This window comes from Chiloscyllium plagiosum, unplaced genomic scaffold (genome assembly GCF_037043375.1).
Source record: "Chiloscyllium plagiosum isolate Xiang-an unplaced genomic scaffold, Cpla_swu_hap1 HiC_scaffold_4, whole genome shotgun sequence".
NCBI classification, from domain to species: Eukaryota; Metazoa; Chordata; class Chondrichthyes; order Orectolobiformes; family Hemiscylliidae; genus Chiloscyllium; species Chiloscyllium plagiosum.
Window position 1 is genome coordinate 11,890,038 of NW_028270142.1, and position 18,634 is coordinate 11,908,671.

Sequence of the window (18,634 nt, forward strand, 5' to 3'; positions counted from 1 at the left end):
ATGTTATCAACACAGTCTAACTGTGTCGGCACTGTATTAAGCTTGAAAACTATTATCCTTTCTTTCAGCTATGTTTGACAAAGGGCATCTTCATGCCACTGGGGGTGGAATTTCGCAGTCATTGGGTGAAGTGGGCAGTGTTGAGAAAGTTGGGAAAATCGCATAGGATTAACAGTAAGGAAGAGTCTCACTGTTGAGAGCAGAAAGTCCCATTTTCCAAAAAGGTGTTGAACACTAAGATGAGAATCTCACTCGTGAGCAGTGAGAGACCAGTTTGCATGCATTAACATCTCATCATTGTTAATCTCACCTCCACACTCGCTGATTCCTGCCCATTAGCCAAGACAGGGATACTGTGAGCATAAAGTGAGTGAGTGCTAAGAGGGCAATTAAGGATCCTTGAGAGACATTCACCAAGTAGGAGACTGTCCTTGCGGCAAAGTTTCCTCGCAGCAACATTCTACTGAAAGGGCAGCAATGAAATACAGATCCATGTTGTAAGTGGATCAGCGACATGCCACAGGGGTGTATGAGGCCAATGTCATAGAGTCTTAGAATCCCTACCGTACTGTTAGAAGCCATTCAGCCCAGTGAGTCTGCACTGGTCCTCTGAAGAGCAGACCCACTACACCCACACCTGCATTACCCATGGCTAACCCACACATTGATGGACATTACTGGGCAATTTAGCATGGCCAATTCACTGAAACTGCACATCTTCAGAGCAAACTGGAGCACCCAGAAGAAACCCACACAGACACGGGGAGAAGGTGCAAACTCTACACAGGGTAAAAACAATGACTGCAGATGCTGGAAACCAGATTCTGGATTAGTGGTGCTGGAAGAGCACAGCAGTTCAGGCAGCATCCAAGGAGCATGCTGCCTGAACTGCAAACTCTGCACAGACAGTCGCCCGAGGTTGGTATCCAACCTGGGTCCTTGGTGCTGTGAGGCAGCTGTGCTAACCATTGTGCCACCCATCCATGTCCATGAATGGAGACTGTGTGCGGTCATTGCCTAAGGAGCATGTTTTGAGATGTCTGTGCCAGTTGTCCACGATAGAGAATCAGAGGAGGAAGGGGCGAGCTGGAGGTTATACTTCCAATGACTGCAACTTTCAAGCCAGCAATTTCTTCCATATAATCTCGAACCAGCGAGTATGGAAATCAGAAATTACATATCAATGAGGTGAGATTAACAATGATGAGATGTTAATGCATGCAAACTGGTCTCTCACTGCTCACGAGTGAGATTCTCATCTTAGTGTTCAACACCTTTTTGGAAAATGGGACTTTCTGCTCTCAACAGTGAGACTCTTCCTTACTGTTAATCCTATGCGATTTTCCCAACTTTCTCAACACTGCCCACTTCACCCAATGACTGCGAAATTCCACCCCCAGTGGCATGAAGATGCCCTTTGTCAAACATAGCTGAAAGAAAGGATAATAGTTTTCAAGCTTAATACAGTACCGACACAGTTAGACTGTATTGATACCATTGCAGAGATTATGATGAGCACACAAAAAGTGAATATGATAGAACTTTTTTAATATATCTCAGCACATTCTCCATATGATGAATGAAATTCATGGCTAGATGTACCATGGTTGGGCATGCCATAACTTCATGATGGAACAATTCATGGACTCAAAGCAATGTAGTGGACTTGTAGTTTTCCAGTTTTGTACAGTCAGGTTCATTCATTGCACAGATATTGCACAATGAGAGAGATACTCTTCAATCAACTAGGTTTTTATCCGACAGAATTTGAGGAAAGGTTTGTTTACCAACTGAGACCGAATATAAAATAAATATGATGTCTGGAACAATCATTTTAAAGAAACTGCAAGAGCTATGAAAACAACTTTTTTAGTTGAATGGTTGTGGATCGTTTCACATGACTCACCACATGCTCACGCCTCCAACACAGATTGACCTGATTCTCCTACCACAACATACCCTGTTTACACAGTTTCCTGCAAATTAGCAGCTGCTCTGAATTACCCATGGTCATGTAAATGTTCCGCACTTGCCTATGCTGTTAATGTGCTATGGAACAAAACTCCTACCTCTGGGATGCAGATTTAGTTTTGCTTTGCTGTGAGCTAATTTGATTTATGGCCATATAAAGATCTCCAGCGCTACAGTCATGAAAAACATGATTCAAGATGTTATTAGGGTTTGCTCCAGCTGCAGCACATTATCATTTCACCAACAACTAAAAGATGAGAATTGTCATGAAGCAGCACTACTTGCCTAGTCCTGCTGTCTGAGCAGTCTCCCACCTGTAGTCATCAAGGATCCAAATCTATCTGCCTGATTTCAACCTTCAGATGATCCTTAGCTTCCTCCAACTCAACATCAGGAAGCCTGAGGCATTTGTTTAAACGTTCTCTCTGGCCACTGCCAATCTTCTCCCTCAATGGACGTTCTGAAGCCAGGCTGTCCACAACCCCAATGAAGGAGGGTTGGAGCTATATGAAGAGGCTGAATAGGCTGGAGCTGTTTTCCCTGGAGCGACGGAGGCTGAGGAGTGACTTTAAAGAGGTTTATAAAATCATGAAGGACATAGGTAGGGTGATTAACCAAAGTCTTCTTCCCAAGGTAGGGGAGTCCAAAACTAGGTTTAAGGTGAGAGGGGAGAGATTTAAAAGGGACCTAAGTGGCAACTTTTTCATGCATGCATGGAATGAGCTGCAAGAGGAAGTGGTAGAGGCTGGTACAATTACAACATTTAAAAGGCATCTGGTTGGTAGATGAAGAGGAAGGGTTTAGAGGGACATGAGCCAAATGCTGGCAAATGGGAAAAGATTAATTTAGGATATCTGGTCAGCATGAATGAGTTGGACCAAAGGGCTTGTTTCCGTGCTATGACTCTGTGGCTGATTTTAACTCAAGTGCATTTTTCCAGGAGCTGGATTAGGACATGAATCACTCGCAGCATGTGATTTCCTGAGACGTGGTTACACAGACCCACATATTCCCACCCAATGCCAGTCGGAATTATGTCACTGTTAGCAGGCAGGAATCAAATAGATAGTTGAGGAGCCAGGCCACAAAAACAAAGAGACAAAAGTGACCCCTGGAAACAAGTAAGGACTGGTGAATGTTGGAGTTGGGGGTATGAGTGTAGTAGTGGGACTTTGACAAGAGGACCAAAATATAATAGAAGATGTATAAAAAGGATTGAACTGATAGAGTCCAATGTTATATATGTGTGCAGAATTAATATGAAAGATATAACTTAGATTAATGACATATGTATTTAATAATAATGGCTTTAAGATTTAGAAGAAAAAAAATGAAGCCACCATTTCATGATGATGGTTAGTTTTCTTCTTAAGCGGAGAGGTGTTACAAAGTTCAAAAAGTGTATGGTCACTTTAAGAGAGCGATGTCTTTTCTGAACTGAGAGATTGTTACAGCACGTGTCTGTGACTTGCTGATGGAGAGTGCGGAGAATTGATGATTCTTAACAGTCAGCTTTTGAATTTAACCAATTAATTTAAATTATGCCCAGAATACCAAGAGGAGAAAGTGAGGACTGCAGATGCTGGAGATCAGAGCTGAAAATGTGTTGCTGGAAAAACGCAGCAGGTTCCTAAAGAAGGGCTCATGCCCGAAACGTCGATTCTTCTGCTCCTTAGATGCTGCCTGACCTGCTGCACTTTTCCAGCAACACATTTTCAGCCCAGAATAGGTTAAGGGGTAAATGTAGTGGAATGGGTCTGGGTGGGTTATGCTTCGGCGGGTCGGTGTGGACTTGTTGGGCCGAAGAGCCTGTTTCCACACTGTATCTAATCTAAATCTAAATACCAAGAAACAGTTGAATTTGTATTTTATTGTATTGACATCGGACCAATGAGAGGGTACAAGTCTTTGGGATTAATAAAGGAGGGAAATTTTGAAAATTATTCAGAGCTAACTGCCTATTCAGACGGAGAGCACATGTCACCTGAAAGGGGCTCTCAAAAGAAATCTCTCAGAACACATGATCTATTAAAGGTACCAAGAAATTGTATACAAAGAACCTCACACTAAAAAGTATGAAGGAGATCCAGGGAGAAGACAGAAGAATCGGAGAGATGGAAGGAAATAGCAGATTCAGAAGATCGGAAGGAAGACTGTATAACAGACTTTGTATGGACTTTGAAAGATTAAGGTAATTTAATGTTTAATAATTGTATTATTGGAGCAGCATTTTTATAGAGTTGGGACCAGATCATAATTAGTTAAGAGAAAAGAGGCTCGGGTTTGTTTATAGTTTTTGTTTTCTGTTAGGGTTAGAAAAATAATTTTTTTTTGTTTCAACTATGGAAGTTAGAGGCTCTCTTTCACTTAAGGAGATTATGAGGCAAGCTTTTCTGAGTGTTTTAATTTTAATTAGCAGTGGGGGTTGACTTCCGCATTGTAACAGGAAGAATCCCGGATCAGCAAACAGAAACCCACACAGTTATGAGCAGAACATGCTAACTCCACACAGATAGTTGCCCGAGGGTGGAATCAAACTTGGGTCCCTGGTGCTGTGAGGCAGCAGTGCTAACCACTGAGCCGCTATGCCACCCTATGTTGGTCTTTTTTTTATTTAGAGCTGAAAATGTGTTGCTGGAAAAGCACAGCAGGTCAGGCAGCATCCAAGGAACAGGAGAATCGACGTTTCGGGCATAAGCCCTTCTTCAGGTGGTGAAACTTGATGGTGGTGGTGTTCCCATATATCTGCCGCCCTTGTTCCTCTAAAGAAGGGAGACAGTCATTGCCATAGAATATTCACAGCCTCAGCACTGCTCTGTAATCATCAGGCTTTTGCTTTTAAGTAAAAGGATTTGTCGAAAGTTCTGCAAGGAACTGAAGCTAGGCCAAAAATAATGCTTTTTCTTTTGAAGACTTTTCTTGAGATTTCCATAAAGGGGACTTTTTGATTTAGATTTTAGTTTTCCGGGTCTCCTTTTCATTCCCACTAAGCCATTTATCACTTGATGTTATCATGTACCTTCTGTATTTATGTTGACATATTGGGTCTTTGAGCTCAGATCAAAGTAGAATTAGAAGAATTCTAATAATTTACCCTCAATAATACTAAAGCCTCAACTAATCTTAAAAAAACAAACCCACAAGGAAAGCATTAGTTACTGAGACACACAGAAGACAATAGGTGTAAGTTAGTAACAGAAGATTCTTTTTTCAAACTGAATGACGTGCACTTTTACTTACAAAAAACAATCATCGCAAACGCACCTTCTACAGACTACTGAGGTCAGTGTACTTTCATCATATACAATACAAAACTGGAACATTTAACCAGTTAGTTATGATTGGTTAGCAGTGCTACCTCATAGCAGCAGGGGCCTGGGTAGAATTTGAGTCTCAGGCGACTGTCTGTGTGGAGTTTGCACATTCTCCCTGCATCTGCATGGGCTTCCCCCTCGTGGTCCGGTTTCCTCCCACATTCTAAAAATGTGCTGGTTAGATGGATTGGCCAGGCTAAATTGCCCATCGCATCCAGGGATATATAGGTTAGATTGATTGGCAACAGGAAATACAGGATTATAGGATAGAGGGGTGAGTCTGGGTGGGATGCTCTTCAGAGACTCGGTGTGGACTTGTTGGGCCAAATGTCCTGTTTCCACACTTTAGAGATTCTACGACTCTAATCCCAGATCTCAATCTCAAATTTAAATTTAACAATTGACATTCAGAAGAGAAACATCTGCCCTAGACAAGGTAAGAACAAAAAGGTAGACAGTGTAACTAAGATGTCAAGAGTGTGGTGCTGGAAAAACACAGCCAGTCATGCAGCATCCGAGGAGCAGGAGAGTCGGCATTTCGGGCATCCTCCTCGGATGCTGCCTGACCTGAGGATCTAAATTTTGAATTTAGGTTATTATTAGAAGCAACAAGTATATATAGATTTTTACTAACCACAAAATGGTTTTTCAATTTAAAAAACACTATAAAATGGCTGAGAATAATGATTGAACTCTGAACCTGTACTGCTGATTTGCAGAATTAAGCTGAAATTCAAAGATAAGAGGACAATAGAGTTTTTATAAAATTGATTGACACATTAATTGACCATTCAAACTAACCTTGAACTGCTACAATGACATGACAATTTACATAAATAAGATTTCTTTTCCAAGGAATACCATTGGATTAGCCTGGTGTCAATCACGTCACTATATTACAGTTGATTGGACTTTTCTTGTAATTAAGAACCCTTTCCCAGGAAATATCATTGGATTAACTTGTTGTAAATCATGTCACCTTATTATATGTGATTAGTCTTTCTTGTAATTAAGGCTGTACTATCTCTTAAAAAAACATATAAGTAATGTGTAATTTTCAAATGTAATTGCTCAACTTCACCACAGAACACAGAAGCTTTAACCTTTGTGTTGCTGGATAGAATTGCATCAAGGTACCTTAATTCAATAAACTAATGACCCTTGGTTTTGAACAGGCCACATTAGTTGATTCTTTTGCCCAATCTTGAACCAAGGGGCCCCTCTTGAGGGGTCGTAAATCTTCCTTACGTGACACGTTTCGGCTCGGACAGATTGTGAACAGCAGTGTAAGAGTTAAACGTCCTGCACTATTGTGTGTTGAGGAATTCGGCCAGTCAGACGTGAGTATTTTAAGAGCGTTTGGTTCTCCTCTCGTTCAAGTGGTGTCCGACGTGACCGTCGCTGTTTATTTCCCAGTCCAGCCCGAAAGGATCGGTCTCAGCAAGTGTTGGGTCTGGGGGACATTTTAAATGTTTATACAAAGTGGGGGAGAGATTAACGGAGGTTGGGGGTGCTTTTGTACTTACGGACAGTGGTTTCCGAAAGTTGCTGAACTCTGAGGGGAGTGTTAAACTCTAAATTCCCAAGCTTTGTTAATTTCGGGGTTTTTAAAAGAAAACTTCTATCTCCTGAGCTTTGTTAATTTCCAGGTTCCAAAAGTTGGATTTTCAGCAGGCTGGTGGCCCCAACAGTTTTAATACAGTTATTAGGGAAACAGGTGGCCCCTGATGTTCGGAATTATTAGGGAAGCAAGTGGACCCCGATATTTGTGACTATTACGGAGCCAGTTGATCCCAATATTTAATACAGGTGGTTGATGGTAATTTAAAATATATTGGTTAAGATTTATATGCTTATAAAAGGAAAAAAGGAGGCCTGGAACTTAATGATAAGTTAATAACTAATAATAATAACTTACTTTTAAAAATTAAGTATTGATTTTTTATTATTATCATGACATTTTATAATAAAAGCTAATTATTTTAAAAAAAAAGATTTGCGAAATTAATTAGGGTTTGTGGAAGTCTGATTAGTGAGTAATAATTTTTTTTAAATTAGTTGCTATAAAACTGAAGTAATTTTAAAATGGGTAATTGCATAGACAGACCAGATCATCCATCCTCAATGTAAGTGAAATTATGTGAAAAAGCTCAAGATCCAGCACTGTTTTGAATCTGATGTGCATTTCGGAAATTTAACAGGATTTCTTTTAAGGTTAAGGATCCTTCAGTGATTATGAAATAAAGTATTAACTCCTGTTCTTTTTACAGGCCATGACTGCCCTACTGTCTAAATAATCTCTTTTATCCTTACTTGAAAGCCAACCTTATTCAATTTCAAATTTAGTTTAATGTGGAGGAAGACAACACTATAACCTTTTTTTTTTGTTTCAGACTTGTTTGTTTCCACTTAATTTTAAGATTGCTGTGTTTTATTGATGATTATTGGTAAGGACAGTTGTAGTCTTATAGAGGGAGTCTCCTCCCTCAATGACAGTTGACATTTCAATTCAACATTAGGTTGTGATAAATCATCTAAAAATTAATATCCTATGGTTAATATCTGTGTCCTTGGATTCAGCCATTATTCATGCATTAGAAGTTTTTTTTAACTTGAATAGACAAAACCTTTTGAGGCAGCTCCAGCTATTTCACGACCTATAGCATGGTAAATGAGCAATGACTGCTCAGGACTACTTAAGAAACCTAATCATGGATTTAAATTAAGAGACTAAAACCGGGTAATTATAGTGGACTTCAATGTTGGTATCTGTATGCATTTTACATTTTAAATATTAAATACTGCATAAATGAATTTCCAATTTATATTGATGACTGTAAGAAAATAAAATGTTGCATGTTACTCAGATGTATATTGTAAAAATAATGACCATTGATATATTACCACAGAGGAGATCTGCTCTCAAAACAAGACAAAGAGAACTAAGCTCTGATCTTCCAATGCCCACAAAAATAAATGAAAACTTATTTTCCGTAATCTTCTTCAGCTGGATCCCCACTCAGTAATGGGTAAAGTATGCTTGGTACTGAAAATGTATTGCTGGAAAAGCGCAGCAGGTCAGGCAGCATCCAGGGAACAGGAGAATCGACGTTTTGGGCATAAGCCCTTCAGGAATTATGCTCGAAATGTCGATTCTCCTGTTCCCTGGAAGCTGCCTGACCTGCGCTTGTCCAGCAACATATTTTCAGCTCTGATCTCCAGCATCTGCAGACCTCACTTTCTCTTCAAAGTATGCTTGGTACCACTCCATTCAGTGCTCTCCCCAAAATCCAAACTGAATTCTATCCACATCAGTAGGTGTCCTTAACAAATGAAAACGGACTACTGCCTGAATTAAGCAGGCACTGCTGTCACCCAGCATCCCACCCATTGGACAAGAGGGACAGCCAAACATATCGAGGAATAGGGTGGTATATCAATCACTTTTTTCTTTTGTAGCATCACTGACCAATTCCATGGAGTTAGCAGGCTCCATAATGTCACAGCCATGTGACAGTGACCAGGATGAGGAAATGAGACAAATCACCTATTTAGTTATTCTCCTCTTGCAATTTTTGATTAGCTGAAAATTCAAATCCTAAAACTAGCTTTCAGCTAAGGACAATCAAGATTCCAAAATGTATAGTTAGGAACAGGCTTTAAAGTTAGACAAACATAAATTGATAAATTGGTTAAATAATGTTAAAATGAAAATAGAGGCTAGGAGATCAACTACAGAAGGGAAGAGAATGATGCGATAAGAAGGATAAAGCAGTACAGTTTTTAAAATGTTTTAGTCACTTGTTGGGTTCCCAACCTGAATTACAGATAATGATTTTATTTATTATTATAAATATTTATTGTTATTAATATAAATAATAGTAAATATAGTTATTATTATTGGCAGGATCATTTGTCTTTAATTCCTTCACACATTGTCGGTGATCTGTCTTCTTGCCTCATGGTTAACTTAAAACATGACTGCATTAATTCATTGCTGGAAAAGCACAGCAGGTCAGGCAGCATCCAAGGAGCAGGACAATCGATGTTTCAGGCATAAGCCCTTCTTTAGGAATGAAGAAGGTGTACCATGCAGGCTAAGATAAAAGGTAGGGAGGAGGAACTTGGGGGAGGGGCATTGGGAATGCGATAGGTGGAAGGAGGTTAAGGTGAGGGTGATAGGCGGGAGAGGGGGTGGGGGCGGAGAGGTTGGGAAGAAGATTGCAGGTCAAGAAGGTGGTGCTGAGTCTGAGGGTTGGGACTGAGAAGGTGGAGGGAGGGGAAATGAGGAAGCTGGGAAATTGCGGTCTTTGAAGAAGGAAGCCATCTGGGTTGTTTGGTATTGGAATTGGTCCTCCTGGGAGCAGATGCGGTGGAGGCGAAGGAATTGGGAATATGGGATGGCGTCTTTACAGGGGGCAGGGTGGGAGAAGGTGTAATCTAGGTAGCTGTGGGAGTCGGTCGGTTTATAATAATTGTCCGTGTTGAGTCGGTTGCCCAAGATAGAAATGGAGAGGTAGCCGTGGGAGTCGGTTGTCAATTCCGTCGGGAGTCAATTCCTTCACCTCCACCGCATCTGCTCGCCATCCCATATTCCCTCAGACGTGGTTGATGATGGTTTATAATTTAAGACTCTACCAATATCTAAATTCTAGGGTTAGCTCAATATTAGAAAAATTTCAGTGTGGTTTGAAAGCTTTGTGTTGTGTTACCATAATTTGGGAACAGCATTGCCCTCCAGCCAATATCCATCACCAACTTTTCTGCTCAAAATCACCATCTGGTTTTGACACTCAATTCTAAGTACTGTTAACTACAGATGTAGATCAGACCATTTAATTGGGCACTAAGTTAATGCATGTTTTATGAATGTCCCCTTTCAGATAGATCACGTAGTAAGAGACAAAGGGGGGATGTTATCCTTCACTAACATTTTGTTTCTAGAAACCCATAATAAAATATTTGGAGAGGAAGAAGTAGTTTATTATGCCCGTACTTCAGCAAGAGACTCCCTGACCCCTTTTATCCTTCCAAATCCTAACATGGACATATGGAATAGTACTAAAGTATTTACAGGATGTAATATCTTTTAGTTATTACCTATCTCCACCTGCTACTTGTTTATGGATTTTCTCCAATAAGTCCGCAATATCCTATCCAAATTGCTACAATGGTAAGGGTTGGGGGTGCGCTTATGTAAGAGTGCCTAAAATTATTCCCTGTGCTATGATTAAATGTATTAGTCGTCACTACTTTTCTGAAGGACCTCTCATCTCATGTCTATGCCTTAATAAAAAATGTATCCCTATTACTACTGGAATTCAAACTCTATATGGAGAGGGTAAAAACACCACCTTCATCATGATACCCCTAACGGCGCTGATATTTTCCCAATTATTGGATGGGTAGAACCATTTTGGGATGTCCACTATATTTCGTATGAAGAAACTCACCTCATTCGATTAGATGATTTTCACCCTCAGCACCCAGGGCCAAATTATGTAATCATGGATTATCCACATACCCCAGGAAGTCACAAAGATAGGCCTGCTCCTTACTGGGAAAGTCAGTCTATTATCTATGCTAAACCTGGACTTTTTTTTTCAGTTATAATAAAGCATCTAACTACCTTGACCGAAATAGAGCAAGTACTCCTTGTGCTGTAGATGTAGGAACACTCTTTCCAACCACTGTTCCCTGTCCAATTACCTGGCAACGAGATCATAATTCCCCTTTTAAATGTTCAGTTTCTCCTGACTTTTGTGCAGAATGGAAGAATCCAAAGGCCATATCAAGAAGTAAAACACACTCATTGGCATATGCAGCTCTTAGTGTTCTTTCACTGGGAGGGTTTTCAGGAAATATTAGTCATCAAGACTGTTATTATCTGCTTTGCAGACTCACGATTTTAGGAAATCAGACAACTGCTGCCCTAATAGAAATTAGGGACATGCTTTCAGAATTGCACCTATTTACCCAACAAAACCGGGATGCTCTCAATTACATACTTGAGAAGGGAGGTGGAGTTTGCGCCATAGTCAAAGGAAAGTGCATCATGGGGGTCACTAATATTATCAAAAACATTACTAAACATATAGATAACATCCACACTTTTGTCAACCAAATGAATGAAGGAGCAGGATGGGGAGATTGGAGTTTTGGTTCATGATACAACTGGCTGATCAATATGGCTATCTATGCTGCTATTGTTTTAGTTGGTCTTTTTGTTGGTATTGCTATAGTTAAGTGTATTATTGCTAAAATATTAGTTTCTATTGACAACATTGGTGTCACTCAGAAAATGCTTCTGCTCCATTTATAGATGAAGATGAGAAAACACCATTGCCTGCCCTTGGTTCCCACTCAGAGGAAGAGGAAGTATGGCGGTCTTTCACTGCCATCGAATTGGATTAATTTGATCTGTGCCTTTATGGTATGGTCATGGAATGACCAAAGTGGGGAGATGAGGATCTAAAATCTGAATTTAGGTTATTATTAGAAATGACCAGTATATGTAGATTTTTACTGCTGACCAGATAGCATAAGTTAATCTAGTCCTATTTGCCAGCACCCGGCCCATGTCCCTCCAAACCCTTCCTATTCATTTGTCCATCCAGATGCCTTTTAAATGTTGTAATTGTACTTTCTGTAGCAGCTCATTCCATACACACCACCTTCTGTGTGAAAAAGTTGCCCCTTGGGTGTCTTTTAAATCTTTCCCCTCTCACCCTAAACCCCTATGCTCTCTAGTTCTGGATTAACCCACTCCAGGGAAAAGACTTGTCTATTTATCCTATCCATGCCCCTCAAGATTTTATAAACCTCTATAAGGTCACCCCTCGGCCTCCAACACTCCAGGGAAAGCAACCCCAGCCGATTCAGCATCTCCCTTATAGCTCAAACCCTCCAACCCTGGCAACATCCTTAAATCACTGAAAGTTTCCTCAAAGCACAATTCATCATTAGCTGTGTTTGCATTTAAATCAATGATGACTGAGACAATTATTTTTATTCAGTATGTGTTCAGAGTAGGAAAGGTGTGCAGTATTCAGGTGATACCAAAGAACAATGGAGTCTGAGGCACTTTCATGTTTCTTTTAACTGTCTGCATCAATCCTGTTTTCGTTAGTGGGAACAACATGAGATTTGATGGAAGGCCAGTTCAATCTTAAATCTGCAGGAGCATCCAAAGAGTCAGATCAATGCTTAGTGTACAGTCTCAAAGAGTTTCCCTTCATGGGTGTGCTAGCATTGGACAGGGTCCAGAGGAGGTTTACTAGAATGATACTAGAGATGAAGTACAGAATACTGAGAGGCCTGAATAGACTGGACGTGAAGAATATGTTTCTACTCATGGGGAGAGACTAAGATTCCAGGGTCGAGATTAGTGGTGCTGGAAAAGCAAAGCAGGTCAGGCAGCATCTGAGGAGCAGGACAATCGACGTTTCGGGCAAAAACCCCTCATTCCAGATGAAGGGCTTTTGCCCGAATGGTCGATTTTATTTTTTTTTTCCTGCTCCTCGATGCTGCCTGACCTGCTGTGCTTTTCCAGCACCACTCTAATCTTGACCCTGATCTCCAGCATCTGCAGTACTCATTTTTGCCTACTAAAATTCCTGGGCACAGCCTCAGAGTGAAAGGATGACCCTTTAAAACTGAGATGAAGAAGAATTTCTTCCGCTAGAGTGTAGTTAATCTGTGAAACTCATTGGCACAGACGTCTATAGAGGCCAAGACATTGAATGTATTTAAGACAGAAATGGGTAGGTTCTTGATCAGTAAGGTGATCAAGGGATATGGGGAGAAGGCAGGAGAATGGTGCTGAGAAACACATCAGGCATGATCGAATGGTGGAGCAGACTCAATGAGTTGAATAGTCTAATTCTGTTCCAATATAAGATAGTCTTATGGGACGTGAAGGAAAAGGTAGAGGTAGTGAGATCAAAAGATTGCTTCCCGGCCCAACGTATATTTACCGAGCTCTCCAGTTTTAAGCTTACTGACTCCACTAGGTCTTCCTCCAGAGTTAGTAGATGTGTCCAGCAATAGAAGGTGAATCCTAAAGATTCTAGAGAGGTCTCCATGTGATGCAAAACTAAATTTGTTTCTCTTGGTATTTGTTCCCTTATTTTTGGGGAGTTTAACTGACAGCACAGAATCATCTAATTGGGCAATAAAGAGTCTTTGCACTTTCTAGTCAGGAGTGGGAAGGAGGAATGTTGTGACAATGGACATCTTGGATGACCAATGGCAGGACTGATACCATGAAGAGCAAGTCATGTGACAAACAGCCAGGAATATATTCAGGGTTTAGATTAGAGTGGTGCTGGAAAAGCACAGCAGGTCACGCAGCATCTGAGGAGCAGGAAAATCGACGTTTCGGGGAAAAGCCTTTCATCAGGAATGAAGGTCAATATCTTCAACCCAAAATGAGTAACTCTATATACAAGGTCAGCTTCATTTTGTGGGGCATTGTGATTTCAAGTAAATGTCCCATTGATATCACTGGAGCATGCCTTCAGGATATTAAATACAACCTCTCCTACCTGTGACAGATGTATCTCCCTTCCCTGAAATGTTCCTGATTCAAATAGCAGCATGAGGGAATATATGAAGAAATCAAACTCCGACTCCACCTTAATAAGCTGCCTGCTCTATTCGTGCTGTTCAAGGTGGGTTACAATTAGGGTTCTAATTTATAATTTCAAGTGCATCATTCACAAACTATCCATGAAACAATCAAAACATAAGTATGTGAGTTAGCTCACTGAGCTTGAAGGTTTGTTTTCATACATTTTGATTAGATTAAATTCCCCCACATTGTGGAAACAGACCCTTCGGCCCAAAAAGTCCACACTGACCCTCCGAAGAGCAACCCACCCAGACCCATTCACCTACATTTACCCCTGGCTAACGTACCTAGCAGTATGGGCTATTTAGCATGGCTAATTCACCTGACCTGCACATCTTTGGATTGTGGGAGGAAACCGTTTCGTCACCATACTGGGTAACATCATCAGTGAGAGTCTCCGGTGAAGCGCTGGTGGTAGGTCCCGCCTCTCTATTTACATGTCCTCTGTTAAATGTCACTGACATTGCTTTATTCGAAAGGAATTAGATTTTGAAATAACAACCAAGAATGACAGGAAATTTTAATCAGGAGATTTAAATCTCATTTAAAAGATTAATCAGGTGTTGAATCAGTTAGCTGCCTGAACAAAAACTGTCTGAACGTTATTACTTGATATTTTCTAATTTTGAGGCGGCACAGTGGCTCAGTGGTTAGCACTGCTGCCTCACAGCGCCACGGACCCAAGTTCAGTTCCAGCCTCAGGTGACTGTGTGGAGTTTGCACGTTCACCCCCTGTCTGCGTGGGTTTCCTCCAGGTGCTCCGGTTTCCTCCCACAGTCCAAAGATGTGCAGGTCAGATGAATTGGCCATGCTAAATTGCCCCTAGTGGTAGGTGGATTAGTCAGAGGAAAATGGGTCTTGGTGGGTTACTCTTTGGAGGGTCGGTATGGACTTGTTGGGCCGAAGGGCCTGTTTCCACACTGTAAGTAATCTAATTAAATTTTTTTTAAAATGCCTAAGTAACATATAAATAACTAAATAAATGGTGAAATAATTGCACATTGAAAAGGTTTTCAGGACTACAAATGTAAAAGTATTTTCAAATGAGTTTGTTTAAATAAATCCTATTACTATTTACAGAGTCGTGCAGTTTTGAAATATTAGGTAATCTGTAAGTATCCAAAATAGAAATAGACAACGTTTTGAGAAAGAATGATAGCTTATTAGTGTCCCATATAATAGTTGAGGGGGATGTAGAAAGCAAATATTGAAAAATCTATTCCAAATTGTTCACTCTTAACTGGATATAATTCCAGATTTAAGGCGTATCACCTGCTGCTAACATCCATCATGCCATGTTGTGGCAACTCTATGATTTGTTGCCACAAGATGGTGCTGAAAGATATCAAATAAACACAATGAGCTGACCCTTTCCAGAAATCAGTAAAGTGTCAATCTCACTGGGTTTCACGGAGAGTTATTCTCCCCGAGTCCAGGCAGGTTTTCCTGTGCAGTCATCCCAAACAGACCCCTCATTCCCCAGCACCACCCCAAGATGGTGTCCCACTTGTCTGATGTTAACCCAAGTCTCCCAATCGCCATCGGCAGAAGAACAGCCGGGGGATTGTGGAATTCCTGGGCACCAGTTGAGGTGGTTGTTCACCTGGTCAGTTGCTCTCAGTCCACCACTGCCCTGTAGATGGCAGACAAGGTGAAATGGCTTGACCACCTTATGGACAGGTTTGAGCTAGTCCTGATGACACACAAGAGAGCTCTCTTTTTTCCCCCAAAAGAAGGCAACAACTCCAGGTCCAGTCAGCCTAGTCTGAGCTTGACCCCCAGGTCAATGTGGTCTCAACTGTGCCAAAGAACAGTCAGCAGGTGTAGGAAGAAGGTCAGTGACCTTTTCTACTCTGTCAGGGTAAATGCCACCATCTTATCTCAGCAACTTCTGTCTCTGCTACTGAACCCACCTCCTGCCAGAGCTCAGACTCAATCACTCTCACTATTGCTTATGACATCTTCGCTCTCTTGCTTACACCCACTCAAACCCCACAGTACCAAACCCCAAATGGCCTCTACACTGCCTACTCACTCACTGGTGGCACCTCACCACTCTATTCCCCCATACATACCGGCTGTGCCAGCCGCTTTCATCTCAATCGCTCCCTTCCTTTCTCATAGTGAGGAACAACAGCGCACAAAAAGAAAGAAAGAAAGAGCCAAGATGGATGATAAAATGGTCAACATTCATCTCCTACAGGAACCTAGGAGTTAGGAGCAGGAGAAGGCAATTCAGCCCTTCTAGCCTGTTCCACCATTTAACATGATCATGGCTGATCTTAACCTGGCTGGTCTCCACTCTGGGAGAAAGTGAGGACTGCAGATGCTGGAGATCAGAGCTGAAAATGTGTTGCTGGAAAAGCTCAGCAGGTCAGGCAGCATCCAAGGAGCAGGAGAATTGACGTTTCGGGCATGAGCCCTTCTTCAGGAATCACTCCACTCTGCTTTGCCACCTGCTCCACAAAGCCCTTTATCCCACTTTTCATTAGAAATGTATTGATTTCTTTATTAAATCTATTTCTTTATTGAATTTGCTGATTGATTCTGCCTCCACTGAGGGAGTCTCACAACCGGTGAGAGAAGTAGCTTCTCCTCATCTCAGTTTTGAACCTGCCTCCTGTCACTCTATACCTATGACCTTTTGTTCTAGACTGTCCCATCAGGGGAACATCTGTTCAACATTCACCTTATCAATCACTATGATGATTCACATTATCCGATAATTTTGTTTGTCATCTGAGAAGACCAGGACCAATCCTGTGTCAGCCAGAAATATCAATGACCCCAGGAACGGAGTATGAGTCATTGTCCGTTGCTGTGCTACTCTCCCATTCCCCCACTGTAAATGGACTGTTGACATGGCAGAACATCTACCTCCTGAATGAGGCATATCTTCTCTCTTGCCTCCTGCAGGCATGAGTGGCAACTTCAGCCAAATGGACAGAACCCTGGGACATCCCTCACCAACCTCTGAGGAAGATCTCTTGGAGGATGCACTGGCAAGGCTGTCTCCTGCCCCATCCACCAGCTGTGATGCTGCCACCCCACTGGGTAATAGCTCTCGATTAGAGTCTCCTCAGTTAGTTGAGGAAGAAGTTCCCCAAGTCTCTGGCACTGGGAAGGCAGCTGGAGAGTAGGCCGCAGCTCTGCTCTGGGTAGGAAAGGATACCATTGCAGCAGCCTGTAAGGTCTTCATAAAATTGCACAGTTAAAAATCCCACAACACCAGGTTATAGTCCAACAGGTTTATTTGGAAGTACAAGCTTTCGGAGCGCTGCTCCTTCATCAGGTAGTGGAGCAGGATGATAAGATACAGAATTTATAGCACAAAATCACAGTGTCATGTAACTGATACGATATATTGAACAAACCTAGATTGCTGTTAAGTCTTTCATCTTTTAGAATGGGGTTGCTGGTTGATTTGAATTGAATTTATTGTCATGTGTACCGAGGCACAGTGAAAAGATTTGTCTTGTGAGCAATACAGGCAGATCACAGAGTGAAGTAGCATAGATAAGTAAATAATAGGTAAACAGCAGCAAAAACAAAAACACAAATACAGGTGAATATTAAGAGTTTGTGGGTCCATTCAGTATTCTGAACAGTAGGGTAGAAACTATTGCGAAACCAGGCGAAAGTGAGGACTGCAGATGCTGGAAATTAGAGTCAAGATTAGAGCGGTGCTGGAAAAGCACAGCAGGTCAGGCAGCATCTGAGGAGCAGGAAAATCAACCTTTCAGACAGGAGCCCTTCATCAGAAATGGATGATTCCTGATCCATCAGCTCCTCCTGACGAAGGGCTCCTGTCCAAAACATCAATTTTCCTGCTCCTCGGATGCTGCTTGACCTGCTATGCTTTTCTAGCACCACTCTAATCTTGACTGTTGCGAAACTGGCTGGTGCATGTGTTCAGGCATTGTATCTTCTCCCCGATGGTTTCAATTCATTAACATGTAAATCCCAGAACTTCTTTCAAGTCACATTCCTGAGATAACTTAAGGTTGTATTTAAAAAGGTGACATTTCAGCTCAGACAATGCATTAAAGGTGTGAGGTCAGATTCTGTCTGTATTCCAACCTTGAGTCAGACTGCTCAACCACTCTACATTGCTGCGTATCTTGAAGTCCGCCTTGGAGGATGATCACCCGAAGATCCGAGGCCAAATGTCCCTATCAGCAGAGGCTGATAGCCAAGTTCGGTACCCATGAGGATGGCCTCAACTGGGACCTTGGGTTCATGTCACACTACAGAGGAGGTTTACCAGGATGTTGCCTGGTATGGAAGGAAGATCGTATGAGGAAAGACTGAGACACTTGGGGCTGTTTTCATTAGAGAAAAGAAGGTTTAGGGGTGACTTGATTGAGGTGTACAAGATGATTAGGGGGTTAGATAGGGTTGACAGTGTGAACCTTTTCCCGCGTATGGAGTCGGGTATTACAAGGGGGCATAGCTTTAAATTAAGGGGGGGTAGATATAGGACTGAAGTTAGGGGTAGGTTCTTCACTCAGCGAGTCGTAAGTTCATGGAATGCCCTGCCAGTAGCAGTGGTGGACTCTCCCTCTTTATGGGCATTTAAGCGGGCATTGGATAGGTATATGGAGGATAGTGGGTTAGTATAGGTTAGGTGGGCTTGGATCGGCTCAACATCGAGGGCCAAAGGGCCTGTACTGCGCTGTATTCTTCTATGTTCTATGTTCTATGTACAGGTCACCCC

The 18,634-nt window shown here is 41.7% G+C and overlaps 1 long non-coding RNA gene across 1 annotated transcript in view; it reads left to right on the forward strand.

Moving 5' to 3' along the window:
* The first annotated feature begins 3,963 nt into the window (after window positions 1-3,963).
* Window positions 3,964-18,634, forward strand: part of LOC122549603 (uncharacterized) — a 113,720-nt gene continuing 99,049 nt past the window's right edge. The window contains exon 1 of the long non-coding RNA XR_015756814.1: window positions 3,964-4,162. This is a non-coding gene — a long non-coding RNA (uncharacterized LOC122549603). The remainder of the gene's footprint in view (window positions 4,163-18,634) is intronic.